Raw genomic sequence first — 15,205 nt, forward strand, 5'->3', positions numbered from 1 at the left:
GCATGCCAGGAGGAAGCGCAAGGGCATAGGCTACCGGGTTTACCCTGCGAAGCACTCGGAAGGGACCAACAAAGCGAGGCGCCAGCTTGGGAGTGGGCACTCGAAGGTTGAGGTTGCGGGTGGACAACCATACGCGGTCTCCGACCTGGTAGGAAGGAGCGGGCGCTCGTCTGCGATCAGCCTGGAGTTTCTGGCGCTGCGCAGAGACCTCAAGGGACCTCTGGATCTGTACCCAAGAAGCACGTAGGACGGAAAGGTGATCCTCCACAGCCGGAATATCCTGGGGAGAGAATACCTCCGGTAACACGGCAGGTTGGAACCCATAATTGGCCATGAAGGGAGACGTCCCAGAGGAAGAGTTCACCGCCGTGTTCCTGGCAAACTCAGCCCAAGGCAGGAGGTCAACCCAATTGTCTTGGTGATCGGAGACATAGCAACGAAGGAATTGCTCCAAGGCCTGATTGGATCGTTCTGCGGCCCCATTGGACTGAGGGTGGTAGGCCGAGGAGAAAGAGAGATGAATCCCCAACTGGGAGCAAAAGGCGCGCCAGAACCTGGACACAAACTGACTCCCCCGATCCGACACAATCTCCTTGGGCAAACCGTGCAACCGGAAGACCTCCCTGGCAAAAATCGAGGCCAACTCTTGTGCAGAGGGTAACTTCTTGAGAGGAACACAGTGGCACATTTTGGAAAACCGATCCACTATCATGAGAATGACCGTATGGCCTCGGGATGCAGGGAGATCCACAATGAAATCCATCCCCAGGTGTGACCATGGACGCTCCCCGGTGGCTATGGGTTGCAAAAGGCCCAACGGAAGGTGCCGAGGGGACTTACTCTGGGCACAAACGGAGCATGCCGCTACATATGCGGCGATGTCGGAACGTAGGGAAGGCCACCAGAACAGACGTGAAACAGCCCAGGACAGCTGATTCTTTCCAGGATGCCCCGCGGCCTTGGAGTTATGGTAGGTTCGCAACAACCGAGTGCGCAACTCCTCAGGCACAAAACACCTGCCGTTGGGTCTCCCAGAGGGAGCACCAGATTGAGCCGCCAAAATCTGCTCACCCAGGGGAGAGGTCAGGCTGGTGCGAATGGCGGCCAGGATCTGATTCGGAGGTATGACCGAAGTCGGAATCGACTCCTCCCCGGACAGCTCGGAGTACTGCCGTGATAAGGCATCCACTCTGATGTTCTTGGAACCGGGTAGGTAGGAGACCACTTAATTAAAATGTGACAAGAACAGAGCCCATCTGGCCTGACGTGGTGTCAATCTCTTGGCCTCAGAGAGGTAGGTCAGATTCTTGTGGTCCGTCAGGATGAGAACCGGAACCACCGAGCCCTCGAGCAAGTGCCTCCATTCTTTAAGGGCCTGCACGATGGCCAATAACTCCCTGTCACCAATCTGATAGTTGCACTCCGCGGAAGACAGTTTCCGGGAGTAAAACCCACAAGGAAGCAGAGGACCCTCCGGTGTTCTACGCTGAGACAGGAGGGCGCCTACTCCCGTCTCAGACGCGTCCACCTCAAGGACAAACGGCAACCCAGGGTTGGGATGCGACAGAATCGGAGCCGACACAAAGGCGGACTTTAGAGCCTCAAAAGCTCGGATGGCCTCGGGCGGCCAGACCTGGGGATTGCTGCCCTTCCTGGTCAGATCCGTGAGAGGCTTGGCTAGCATGGAAAAGTCCCTGATGAACTTCCGATAATAATTGGCGAAGCCCAAAAAGCGCTGCAGGGCACGAAGACCACTGGGCTGGGGCCACTGTAAGACAGCCGAAACCTTCTCAGGATCCATGGAGAACCCCTCAGCGGAAATGATGTAACCTAAGAAGGTTACCTGGGATCGGTGAAATTCGCATTTCTCAAGCTTACCGAACAGCTTGTTCTCTCGTAACCGTTGCAACACTCGTCTGACATCCAGAACGTGGGCCTCCATGGATTCAGAATATACCAAGATGTCATCCAAATAGACCACCACACACTGCTGCAACAGGTCACGGAAAACATCGTTGATGAATTCCTGGAAGACTGCGGGCGCATTGCACAACCCAAAGGGCATAACCAAGGATTCATAATGACCGGTCCTGGTGTTAAACGCGGTCTTCCACTCATCGCCCGCCTTGATCCTTACCAGGTTATATGCCGCCCTCAGGTCGAGTTTGGTAAAGACCGTGGCCCCTTTGAGGCGATCGAACAGCTCGGAAATCAAGGGTATCGGGTAAGCGTTCTTTATCGTGATGCGATTGAGACCCCTGTAATCGATGCAAGGCCTCAATTCACCGCCCTTCTTTTTCACAAAGAAAAATCCAGCCCCTGCCGGGGACGAGGATTTGCGAATGTGTCCGCGTGAAAGCGCCTCCCTCACGTACTCCTCCATGGCCTCATTCTCCGCTACCGACAGTGGATAGACTTTGCCACGAGGAGGAACGGCACCAGATTGTAACTCTATGGCACAATCGTATGGGCGGTGCGGAGGTAGGGAAACCGCACGCACCTTATCGAATACATCCCGGTACTCCTCGTATTCAGGAGGCAACAGAGAGTCCGAGGAAGTACTCAGCAACTTGACAGGCCCATGGATGCAACTAGCCCCACACTGCGGTGACCACGAGAGGATCTCGGCCGATTTCCAATCGAAAGTCGGATTATGCTTCTGGAGCCAGGGGTACCCCAAGACCACCGAGTAGTGTGGAGACGAAATAACCTGGAGACAGACCGACTCTCTGTGAACGGCACCAATGGCCATCCCCACTGGAAGGGTCTCATGAGTCACGTGTGGCGGCAGAAGGGGTCTGCCGTCTATCGCCTCAAGAGCCAGTGGGGAACCTCGAGGCTGCAGAGGAATGGAATTGGCGGCAGCGAACACACTATCAATGAACAAACCACCAGCACCAGAGTCCACCAACGCCTGGGTCGTCACCGAGCCCCCGACCCAGGAGAGGACAACAGTAATCAGTGGTTTGTCAACACGGGAAACCGGGGACGAGGAGACTCCACCCAAGATCTGCCCCCGACAGGATCTCAGGTGCGAGCGTTTCCCGGACGGTTCGGGCATGCCAACCGAAAATGCCCACCGAGACCACAGTACATGCATCGGCCCTCGCGTCTCCGGAGTACCCTCTCCCCCTCGGACAGGCGAGCAAACCCCAGCTGCATGGGTTCACCCCCAGACAAGTCATCCCCAGGAGGCGTGGGAGGAGAGGGAGGCACGGGTGGGACAGCAAACGTAGGCGCCAATCTGTTAGAAGGCCTCCGCAGGCTCTCCTGAAAGGAAGGTCTCTCCCTGAGTCTGGTGTCAATCAAAATCAGGAAAGAAATAAGAGACTCGAGCTCCACAGGTAGGTCCTTAGCTGCAACCTCATCCTTTAAGGCATCCGAGAGACCATGAGAGAAAACAGCGACCAGAGCCTCATTATTCCAGCCCACCTCTGCTGCCAGGGTACGAAACTCAATGGCGTATTCAGCTACGGATCGTGAACCCTGTCTGATGGACATAAGGAGCTTCGCAGCAGAGGCAGCACGAGCCGGCACATCGAATACCTTCCGAAGAGAAGCAACAAAACCGGAAAACTCGGCAACCACCGGATTGTTGTTCTCCCATAAAGGGCTGGCCCAGGCCAAGGCCTTGTCCGAGAGCAGCGAGATCAAGAAGCCCACCTTTGATCTCTCAGTAGGAAAGGCATGTGGCAGCAACTCGAAGTAAATGCCCACCTGGTTAAGGAAACCTCGGCACTGAGTTGGCTCTCCCCCAAAGCGCTGTGGAAGGGGGGCAGAACCGGTCATACCCTGAAACACCACAGGCGCAGCAACAGGTGTCAGGGTAGACTCTGGCGCAACAACCGGAGCGGCAGTAGGAGCGGGCCCAGGAGCGACAACCGACCCATCGGTAACGGAAGCTAAATGAGCCGTGCGTTCAAGCAGGGTTTGCAACGCCACAGCGAACCGACCCAACAGGTGATCCTGCTGATCAAGTCTGGCAACCAGCGTAGGTAGCGAGGGTGGCCCTGTACCGTCAGAATTCATGGCTTGGTCCTAATGTCATGGAACCATGAACCAGACGTACAACAAGAGATAAGTGGAAAATAAGAAGGTTTTATTGAAGAGCAAGCCGTAAGCAAAGTCTAAACGGATGGCTAAACCGAAGCAGGGTCTTGCGGAGACAGAGGTCAGGAACCAGAAGGGTAGTCAGACGAAGCCAGGATCAGGAACCAACGGGGTAGTCAGACGAAGCCGGAATCAGGAACCAACGGGGTAGTCAGACGAGGCCAGGATCAGGAACCAGAAGCAGCAGCAGTCTTGGAAGCATGTGAACACAGGAGGACCAAGCAAGGAACTGAAGCCACAGACCTCCTATATATATGAGCTAGGCATCCAGCTCCTCCCAGTGGGAAGGAGGAGCCGCAGGGTGGGAGGCTACAAGAAAACCCAGAAACCAAGATGGCCGCCAGCACATGTCAAACGAAGGGAACAGCAAGGAGGTAAGACCATGACAATAGAGTTGAGGACATGGGCTGCTAGATGGCCGCTAGCACATCCGCAATACCCAGTCCCCATAGCTCTGTGTGCTTTTAATGTGTAAAAAAAACGATTTGATACATATGCAAATTAACCTGAGATGAGTCCTGTCCCTGACTCATCGCACGTACAGGACTCATCTCAGGGTAATTTGCATATGTATCAAATAGGTTTTTTTACACAATAAAAGCACACAGAGCTATGGGGACTGGATATTGCGGATGTGCTAGCGGCCATCTAGCAACCCATGTCCTCAGCTCTATGCCCAAAATCCCGGTGACAGGTTCCCTTTAAGAAGGCACCTGGCCTCCCATCTCCGAGCCCAGTGGAAGCAACACCTTCAGAACCCACAATACAATAAGACCCGATACAATAGTAGACATTCACAAATTAGGAAGATCCTAACCAAACACTGGAATATCCTCTCAAAAGACCCAATTTTTAAAGATATATTATGTGGATAGAAAACCTGCCATGCTACTCAAAGAACTATGAAGAAATCAGTGATTGCCGCGATAAATGGTAGAAAATGGTGCTCCCAAGGTCAATTAGAAAAAAATCTATATCCCTAGGGGAGCAAAAAAGGGAGCTAAAATATAACTTTTACTGATAATAATTAAAACATAGCGCCACAGTCGAGGGATAATCTACAGTACAGACCAAAAGTTTGGACACACAGAGTTTTCTTTATTTTCATGATTATAAAAATTGTAGATTCACACTGAAGGCATCAAAACTATGAATTAACACATGTGGAATTACATACATAACAAAAAAGTGTGAAACAACTGAAAATATGTCATATTCTAGGTTCTTCAAAGTAGCTACTTTTTGCTTTGATTACTGCTTTGCACACTCTTGGCATTCTCTTGATGAGCTTCAAGAAGTAGTCACCTGAAATGGTTTTCACTTCACAGGTGTGCCCTGTCAGGTTTAATAAGTGGGATTTCTTGCCTTATAAATGGGGTTGGGACCATCAGTTGCGTTGTGGAGAAGTCAGGTGGATACACAGCTGATAGTCCTACTGAATAGACTGTTAGAATTTGTATTATGGTAAGAAAAAAGCAGTATTAAGTAAAGAAAAACGAGTGGCCATCATTACTTTAAGAAATTAAGGTCAGTCAGTCCGAAAAATTGGGAAAATGTTGAAAGTGTCCCCAAGTGCAGTCACAAAAACCATCAAGCGCTACAAAGAAACTGGCTCACATGCGGACTGCCCCAGGAAAGGAAGACCAAGAGTCACCTCTGCTGCGGAAGATAAGTTCATCCGAGTCACCAGCCTCAGAAATGGCAGGTTAACAGCAGCTCAGATTAGAGACCAGGTCAATGCCACACAGAGTTCTAGCATCAGACACATCTCTAGAACAACTGTTAAGAGGAGACTGTGTGAATCAGGCCTTCATGGTAGAATATCTGCTAGGAAACCACTGCTAAGGACAGGCAACAAGCAGAAGAGACTTGTTTGGGCTAAAGAACACAAGGAATGGACATTAGACCAGTGAAAATCTGTGCTTTGGTCTGATGAGTCCAAATTTGAGATCTTTGGTTCCAACCACCGTGTCTTTGTGCGACAGAAAAAGTGAACGGATGGACTCTACAAGCCTGGTTCCCACCGTGAAGCATGGAGGAGGAGGTGTGATGGTGTGGGGGTGCTTTGCTGGCGACACTGTTGGGGATTTATTCAAAATTGAAGGCCTAAAGAACCAGCATGGCTACTACAGCATCTTGCAGAGGCATGCTATTCCATCCGGTTTGCGTTTAGTTGTACCATCATTTATTCAAACACACCTCCAAGCTGTGTAAGGGCTACTTGACCATGAAGGAGAGTGATGGGGTGCTGTGCCAGATGACCTGGCCTCCACAGTCACCGGACCTGAACCCAATCGAGATGGTTTGGGTGAGCTGGACTGCAGAGTGAAGGCAAAAGGGCCAACAAGTGCTAAGCATCTCTGGGAACTCCTTTAAGACTGTTGGAAGACCATTTCAGGTGACTACCTCTTGAAGCTCATCAAGAGAATGCCAAGAGTGTGCAAAGCAGTAATCAAAGCAAAAGGCGGCTACTTTTAAGAACCTAGAATATGACATATTTTCAGTTGTTTCACAGGAATCAATGACAAAGCTGAAGCTGCGCCGGGGCTGGATCTTTCAACAAGACAACGACCTTAAACACTGCTCAAAATCTACTAAGGCATTTATGCATAGGAACAAGTACAACGTTCTGGAATGGCCATCTCAGTCCCCAGACCTGAATATAATTAAAAATCTGTGGTGTGACTTAAAGAGAGCTGTCCATGCTCAGAAGCCATCAAACCTGAATGAACTAAAAAGATGTTTTGTAAAGAGGAATGGTCCAAAATACCTTCAACCAGAATCCAGACTCTTATTGGAACCTACAGGAAGCATTTAGAGGCTGTAATTTCTGCAAAAGGAGCATCTACTAAATATTGATTTCATTTCTTTTTTGTGGTGCCCAAATTTATGCACCTGCCTAATTTTGTTTAAACAATTATAGCACACTTAATGTAAATACAATAAACTTCATTTAACTTCTCAAATATCACTGTGTGTGTCTCCTATATGATATATTTAACTGACATTTTTAATCGTAACAACCAACGATTTATACAGGAAAATCATGACGATTAACAAGGTTGCCCAAACTTTCGCAATACCACTGTACAGAACTAGGTGACATCTGGGGTGTCTTTCTGTACTGTAGGTGTATAGGGTTACTAACAAAGAGTATTGTTTTGGTATTCCACTTCCCCCACATGTTCTCTACCATCTGTGTGTATGGTGGGGAAGGGGAGTAAAAGACAAAGGGCTTTTAGCAAAAGCAACGTGTTGATAATCACTGGATAATGGAGTACAGTACACTACGTGCAGAATTATTAGGCAAATGAGTATTTTGACCACATCATCCTCTTCATGCATGTTGTCTTACTCCAAGCTGTATAGGCTCGAAAGCCTACTACCAATTAAGCATATTAGGTGATGTGCATCTCTGTAATGAGAAGGGGTGTGGTCTAATGACATCAACACCCTATATCAGGTGTGCATAATTATTAGGCAACTTCCTTTCCTTTGGCAAAATGGGTCAAAAGAAGGACTTGACAGGCTCAGAAAAGTCAAAAATAGTGAGATATCTTGCAGAGGGATGCAGCACTCTTAAAATTGCAAAGCTTCTGAAGCGTGATCATCGAACAATCAATCGTTTCATTCAAAATAGTCAACAGGGTCGCAAGAAGCGTGTGGAAAAACCAAGGCGCAAAATAACTGCCCATGAACTGAGAAAAGTCAAGCGTGCAGCTGCCAAGATGCCACTTGCCACCAGTTTGGCCATATTTCAGAGCTGCAACATCACTGGAGTGCCCAAAAGTACAAGGTGTGCAATACTCAGAGACATGGCCAAGGTAAGAAAGGCTGAAAGACGACCACCACTGAACAAGACACACAAGCTGAAACGTCAAGACTGGGCCAAGAAATATCTCAAGACTGATTTTTCTAAGGTTTTATGGACTGATGAAATGAGAGTGAGTCTTGATGGGCCAGATGGCTGGATTGGTAAAGGGCAGAGAGCTCCAGTCCGACTCAGACGCCAGCAAGGTGGAGGTGGAGTACTGGTTTGGGCTGGTATCATCAAAGATGAGCTTGTGGGGCCTTTTTGGGTTGAGGATGGAGTCAAGCTCAACTCCCAGTCCTACTGCCAGTTTCTGGAAGACACCTTCTTCAAGCAGTGGTACAGGAAGAAGTCTGCAAGGTAAGAAAAACATGATTTTCATGCAGGACAATGCTCCATCACATGCGTCCAAGTACTCCACAACGTGGCTGGCAAGAAAGGGTATAAAAGAAGAAAATCTAATGACATGGCCTCCTTGTTCACCTGATCTGAACCCCATTGAGAACCTGTGGTCCATCATCAAATGGGAGATTTACAAGGAGGGAAAACAGTACACCTCTCTGAACAGTGTCTGGGAGGCTGTGGTTGCTGCTGCACGCAATGTTGATGGTGAACAGATCAAAACACTGACAGAATCCATGGATGGCAGGCTTTTGAGTGTCCTTGCAAAGAAAGGTGGCTATATTGGTCACTGATTTTTTTTTTGTTTTGTTTTTGAATGCCAGAAATTTATATTTGTGAATGTTAAGATGTTATATTGGTTTCACTGGTAAAAATAAATAATTGAAATGGGTATATATTTTTTTTTTGTTAAGTTGCCTAATAATTATGTACAGTAATAGTCACCTGCACACAGATATCCCTCTAAAATAGATAAAACTAAAAACAAACTGAAAACTACTTCCAAAAATATTCAGCTTTGATATTAATGAGTTTTTTGGGTTCATTGAGAACATGGTTGTTGTTCAATAATAAAATTAATCCTCAAAAATACAACTTGCCTAATAATTCTGCACTCCCTGTATGTGCAGAAAGGAGAGGATCGCTGGATAATGGTTAATGGAGAAGGTGCACAAGAGAGAGGATCAACATATTAAAATAATACATTTCTGATAAAATACTACATCAGCAATCCAACTAAACTATAAACCTTCCCCCTCTCATCAACCATCTGACACTTCCACCTGGAGTGCTACTAGATCGCCCTGTATGTACTACAGCGCTGGTTCTTCTCCCTCCAGCATTCAGCCGCTCCCCTCAAGACATCAATTTATGTCACCTCCTCCCCTGCTCTTATCTATGCTGAGAAAAAAGCGATATCTGCAGGAGGTGGCTCAGTTTCTAATCCTCAAAACACTGCTAACAATTATCTTAATATGTCTTTTTTTTAACACTATCACCACTATTGCAATGGGATATGCCCCAATATGTAACACAATATCAGTATTCTTATAGATTCCAGCGATTATCTGATCATTATGCCCTACATTAACTCTGTTTGCAATCCACACCTCCATGTGTTTGTATGTAGTAATGGACGAATATCTGCCGGGACGGATCAAATGTTCGCGAACTGCAAGTTTGCGGCTGGTCCCATTCATTTTAATGGCAGGCGAACCTGAAAAAAAAATTCAGCTCAAATTTGCAGCCAAGAAATAATTACTAGAAGTGCACAAATAGTCCCACAACATGGACAGTGACATACCACATGTATTATTCGAATTTACGATCTCCGTTCATTAATTTTTTCAATGCGAAATATTGGCAAAATAATATTCGCGTACGCGCATGCGCAAATGCACTATACAGTGCTGGTGGTCGCCGTGTAGCGCCGCACCAATTTTAGGTTAGGACCCACTCAGAGGCAACCATGGCGTGGTGTGTGGGCTTATTGCCTTTTGATCAAAATGTACCCAAATGCCTCATTTAGCATGTAGCTTGGAGGTGGTACACATGCGCTATTTAGTGCTGTCTCCTGCAGGAACGCAGGAATGAGATCATAGCATTAGCAGTGGATGTGCGATTCATTTCTTCTTTTCTCTCCTTCTTTAATGCAAATGCACTATACAGTAACCAAATGCACTATAAAGTATATTGGTATATAACACCCGGCTTCAATCTGTTTTTTGGGGGGACGACTTGTATATCACACCAGTAGAAATTATTTGTTCCAATAACGCTTGTCCCTCTATATTCCTGCAGTATCTCAGCAGGACCGCAATCAACTGCCGCACAATACAAATGCACTATAATATACTTTATAGCATAGATAGTATATTATAACATTGTACAAGGAAGGCAATCCATTAGAATATACATAAAAATAAAACATAACCTTTAATAATTTTACTATGAGGGTCCATTCACACGTCCGTAAGTGTTTTGCAGATCCGCAAAACATGGACACCGGCAATGTGCATTCTGCAATTTGCAGACCGCACATCGCCGGTACTATAATAGAAAATGCCTAATCTTGTCTGCAATTGCGGACAAGAATAGGACATGTTCTATTTTTTTTTGGAAACGGAAGCACAGATGCAGAAGTGCGGATCTGCAAATGCAGTTGCGGAGAGCACATTCCGGCCCCATTGAAAATTAATAGGGCTGCACCCTTTCCGCAAAATTGCGGAACGGATGCGGACCCATTTTGTAAATGGAAAAGATATCCCTCAAAATGAAAATAAATTAAATTATTAAAGTTAAGCAAAAAGCATAGATGTGGTAGGCAATAACAAGTGCTCGGCGGCACTAAATCAGGTGCTTGGCGGCACCAAATCAGAAAACATGTCCTACCACAATCTGGGGGGTTCCAGTGCACATCCATGAAGCCCGGAGGGAAAGCAAAAAACATATATTCCTGGGCTAGATGATGATGTGGTATTGAAGGACAAGGTGGGCAAAGAATTGACCCTGATATTGCCGTACAGGGGGGTGCTATTTTGGCCCTATTAGCCTAACCACAGACCACCCACCCTGATAAGAGCGACCCGTCCAGAACCTTACCCTATATAAAAATGGCCCTAGGCCCCTGACTTCTAGTTGATCACTATATAGATCTATGTGTTTTTGACTCATTATAAAAGTATATTATAAGTATATCGCACCCCTCTGTGTATCACACCTATCGATAGCACACTTATACTAGTCCTTAAAATGACTTTTGTGGCCCTATTAGCTAGCGTTTGGTGTCTCTAACAGCCTGTCCCTGCTTCACAGAGCAACCTCTCCCTACACTGGCAAAACAGCGAATGTAAAATGGCAGCCAGATCAGGTTTATTTATAAGGTAGGTGGTATGTCCATGTGCTGAAACGTCTCAATTGGCTGTCCTGTATGACCTGATGGATGTGTCATGGGTCACAGTTCTTCACAATGTAAAACAATATGGCGGGTGTGAATATCTCCATTTGTTCGCATGTTCGGCGAATCGCGAACACGCAAAGTTTGCCGCGAAATGACCGCCGTGCGAACCGCAAGGCCATCTCTATTGGTATGCACGCAGGGAAGTTTATATAAATAAAATTAATGGCGGCACTGGAAACAAGCAATATGGGTGCTAGTTCCAGGGATGTAGCTGCTTACCCCAGATGAACAATGACGAAAAAAGGACAGCACTCCAGGTAAAAAAGCAATGGTGTTTAATCACCCATGTGGATGGCAACGTTTCAGCTCAAACAAGAGCCTTTTTCAAGCAATGAACACAGTGCATGCTGGGGTATATATAGTCCAACCCCCATTACATCATAATACAATCAATCAACAACAATGATTAAAAATAAAGTGCAAAAGTGCATATATAGCATCATAGTACAAATACAGATGTGTTTTACCCCTAGGCTAAAAAAATCGCTACAGTGTTATATCAAAAATACAATACATAGTATACATAATATAACCTACAGTAGGTGTACACAAAGTGGGAGGAACAAGATAATGATGCTGCAAGAAGGAGGGGGAAGTGGTGACATACCCAGCGCCGTTCATCGCATTGAACATGTTGCATACCGCTGGATCCGGCGTTCGGATACAGGCAATGCACAGACGCCAGAAAGCGTCTGATCATGGCATGACGTCACCACCGGTCATTGCGGAGACATGCGCACTACTGCTAAGTATCTTGGTCGGCCATTTTACAAAGGGTCAATGTGTCCCATTACTGTGTGTGCGCGCATGTCCATGTAAGGAGGACAGCACAACACGGAAAAATCAGCCGTGTTAAGTGACATAAATTCATGGGGGACAAGGGAGAGGCTGTAGGTCACTAGAGATACAGATCCATCACCATATGGGCAAAATATAATGGAGACCACAACGGGATTCGTTGCGATCCTCACACACATTGTCCATGGATCCCTCATACATCCATCAGAAGATAAAAGAAAGATAGGAGGCAGCGCCTCATGTGTGGTGTTGTATAATAATTGGTACAGAGGGTAAGTAAAAACTCTTACCAGATGATGTTGTGAGGAGTCACAACATCTATATGATGCTTGTGTTGATTTTCCCGATCAGCGTGCGGGATGCCTGCGCTGCTGCCTAGGTTCCAGCCCCGTGCCTTGGAAGCATTTGTCGGGGAGCAGTTCGTTGCAGAAGAAGGAAGAAAATGAACCTTTCGGACGGCGCTGTCAGCAGGAGTCAGAAACAGGTAAGTATTGATGAAACAATACTTTTTATTTGCAGTCAACGTGTTTCAGGGGCGGAGGGCCCCCTTCATCAGGACAATATACAACATAAAACGGCATTCACATGTGGCGGTTATTTAAATTCAAAAAAGGCGCGTGAGGGCGAACAAAGGTGGAGCAGAAAGGAGGGGGGCGGGGGTTGGTGTGTGTCTCAAACGATCGAGGGTTGTCAGGCATTTTGTTCCTAGCTGATCACTTTAACCATATATATAGTGGACCTAATTTCTTTTGAAAAAAGAAATAGATGATTATATTCTAAGGTGCTTTGGAATATATAAAAGTGCTGCAATGGTTAAATTTGGCCGTATTTTAAAATGTTTACGGATGAGTCAGTGTAATGTTAATGCTTTTTAGAAGAAATGACTGGGCATGGAGTAATATAAAGCATGGTGGTTATGTTAATTAATAATTAATTAAAAGGAATATATATAATAGAAGGTACATGAAGTGGTATAAAGTATGGTGGTTATATTGATTATGGATAAGAAAAAATGTACATATACCTCAATAAATGAATAAAACATAGATATATATGCATATACATATATAGACATATACACATATACATCAGCACAAAAATATATATCATAATTTATATAAATAAATAAAAATAATAATAATATAAATAAAAAGAGAGGTATAATAATTATACATAAAAGAGTCCTACTGAACATAAAATTGCATGTATTAATGAATAAATAAATAAATAAATAAAACGGTGGGGTGGATGTTGGCTAATTTTTAGTATTGGTAGGGAAAGTTCTGTTAAATATAGGGGAGCAAACCCAGGAGATTGACCTCATTATAATCCAAGGGTGATGGCTGCTGATACAATGTTGTAATTATTTTATGAAGCTGTAATCGGTCGTCTATCATGGACACAGTTTCACAAATGTAGCTAGCAGAGATTTGATAGGCAGTAATGTAAAGTTGCAGATTTTTGTTACATAAAATTAGTATTAGGAATATAACACTGAGGCCGCCCTTAGCCCCGGTTTACTACAACAATCGTAGGAGTGTATAGATGCAGTAACCTAAAGTTTTGTAAAATGATCTATAGCATGTGCCCCTTGGATAAAAAATAAAAAATAATAATAAATAAATAAATCATAAAAAATTCATAAAGAATTCTTAGTAGGATATCAAGCGACGAGGTGTGAAGAATTTTCAGAGGGTGTCCTTTAAAAAGATTTATACTAGAAAATGGTCTCATTTATTTCGTTCAACCCTTGGGGTGCAAGGGTATCCAATTGGTACATCCAGTAGACTTCTCGTCGCTGTAAGGTACTAAACCGATTGTACGGGTTTTCTGGTATGTAATCGATTGGTGTGATCCTGATTGGATGTTTTTGTTTCTCTGGTGTGGAGGCGCAATGTCTGGAGAGGCTATGTTTTTGGTAAAGTTTTTGGATGTTGTGCCTATGATAAGATAATCTTAGCATACCAGAAAAAGTAAGTTGTTCTTACCTGTCCTTTGGATTCCTGGCTTCCTGGCTGCTCCAGTCAGTGGCGTTTTCAACTTACTGCTATATTTCATATTAGCTAAATTACAATCTAATCTATATGTGTATTTTATGAAATTTCGCAATAGTCGGAATTGCGATGCGAGTAATATAACACGAAATAGTCGCATGAAGATTTCAACTTAGCACTGCTATATTCCATATTCTAGCCTAATATGGAATATAGCTGTGCTAAGTTAGCACTGCTATATTCCATATTAGGCTAGAATATGGAATATAGCAGTGCTAAGTTGAAATCTTCATGCGACTATTTCGTATTATATTACTCGCATCGCAATTTCGACTTTTGCAAATGTTCTTAATATTGCTCTAACTTCGTCTTTTAGAATATTCGTAATATTCTAAAAGACGAAGTTAGAGCAATATTACGAAATTTCGTAAAATACACATAGATTGTATTTAAGCTAATATACTGCTATAGTAATATTTTTTAATAGTGTACATATTTTACAAAACTTAAGCAGAAGAGGCAAAAAAAAATTACAGGAAAAAAAAGGGATTATAGCACTATATTAGCTAAATTACAATCTATATGTGTATTTTACGAAATTTTGTAATATTGCTCTAACTTCGTCTTTTAGAATATTCGTAATATTCGTAATATTCTAAGAGACGAAGTTAGAGCAATATTACGAAATTTCGTAAAATACACATATTAGCCTAGCCATAGTCAATTACTCCATGCCCAGTCATTTCTTCTAAAAAGCATTGACATTACACTGACTCATCCGTAAATATTTTAAAATATGGCCAAATTTAACCATTGCAGCACTTTTATATATTCCAAAGCACCTTAGAATATAATCATCTATTTCTTTTTTCATAAGAAATTAGGTCCACTATATATATGGTTAAAGTTAGGAACAAAATGCCTGTTGACAACCCTCGATCGTTTGAGGCACACACCAACCCCCCGCCCCCCTCCTTTCTGCTCCACCTTTGTTCGCCCTCACGCGCCTTTTTTGAATTTAAATAACCGCCACATGTGAATGCCGTTTTATGTTGTATATTGTCCTGATGAAGGGGGCCCTCCACCCCTGAAACGCGTTGACTGCAAATAAAAAGTATTGTTTCTGACTCC

The sequence above is a fragment of the Bufo gargarizans genome, chromosome 10, assembly GCF_014858855.1.
Source record: "Bufo gargarizans isolate SCDJY-AF-19 chromosome 10, ASM1485885v1, whole genome shotgun sequence".
Classification (NCBI taxonomy): Eukaryota; Metazoa; Chordata; class Amphibia; order Anura; family Bufonidae; genus Bufo; species Bufo gargarizans.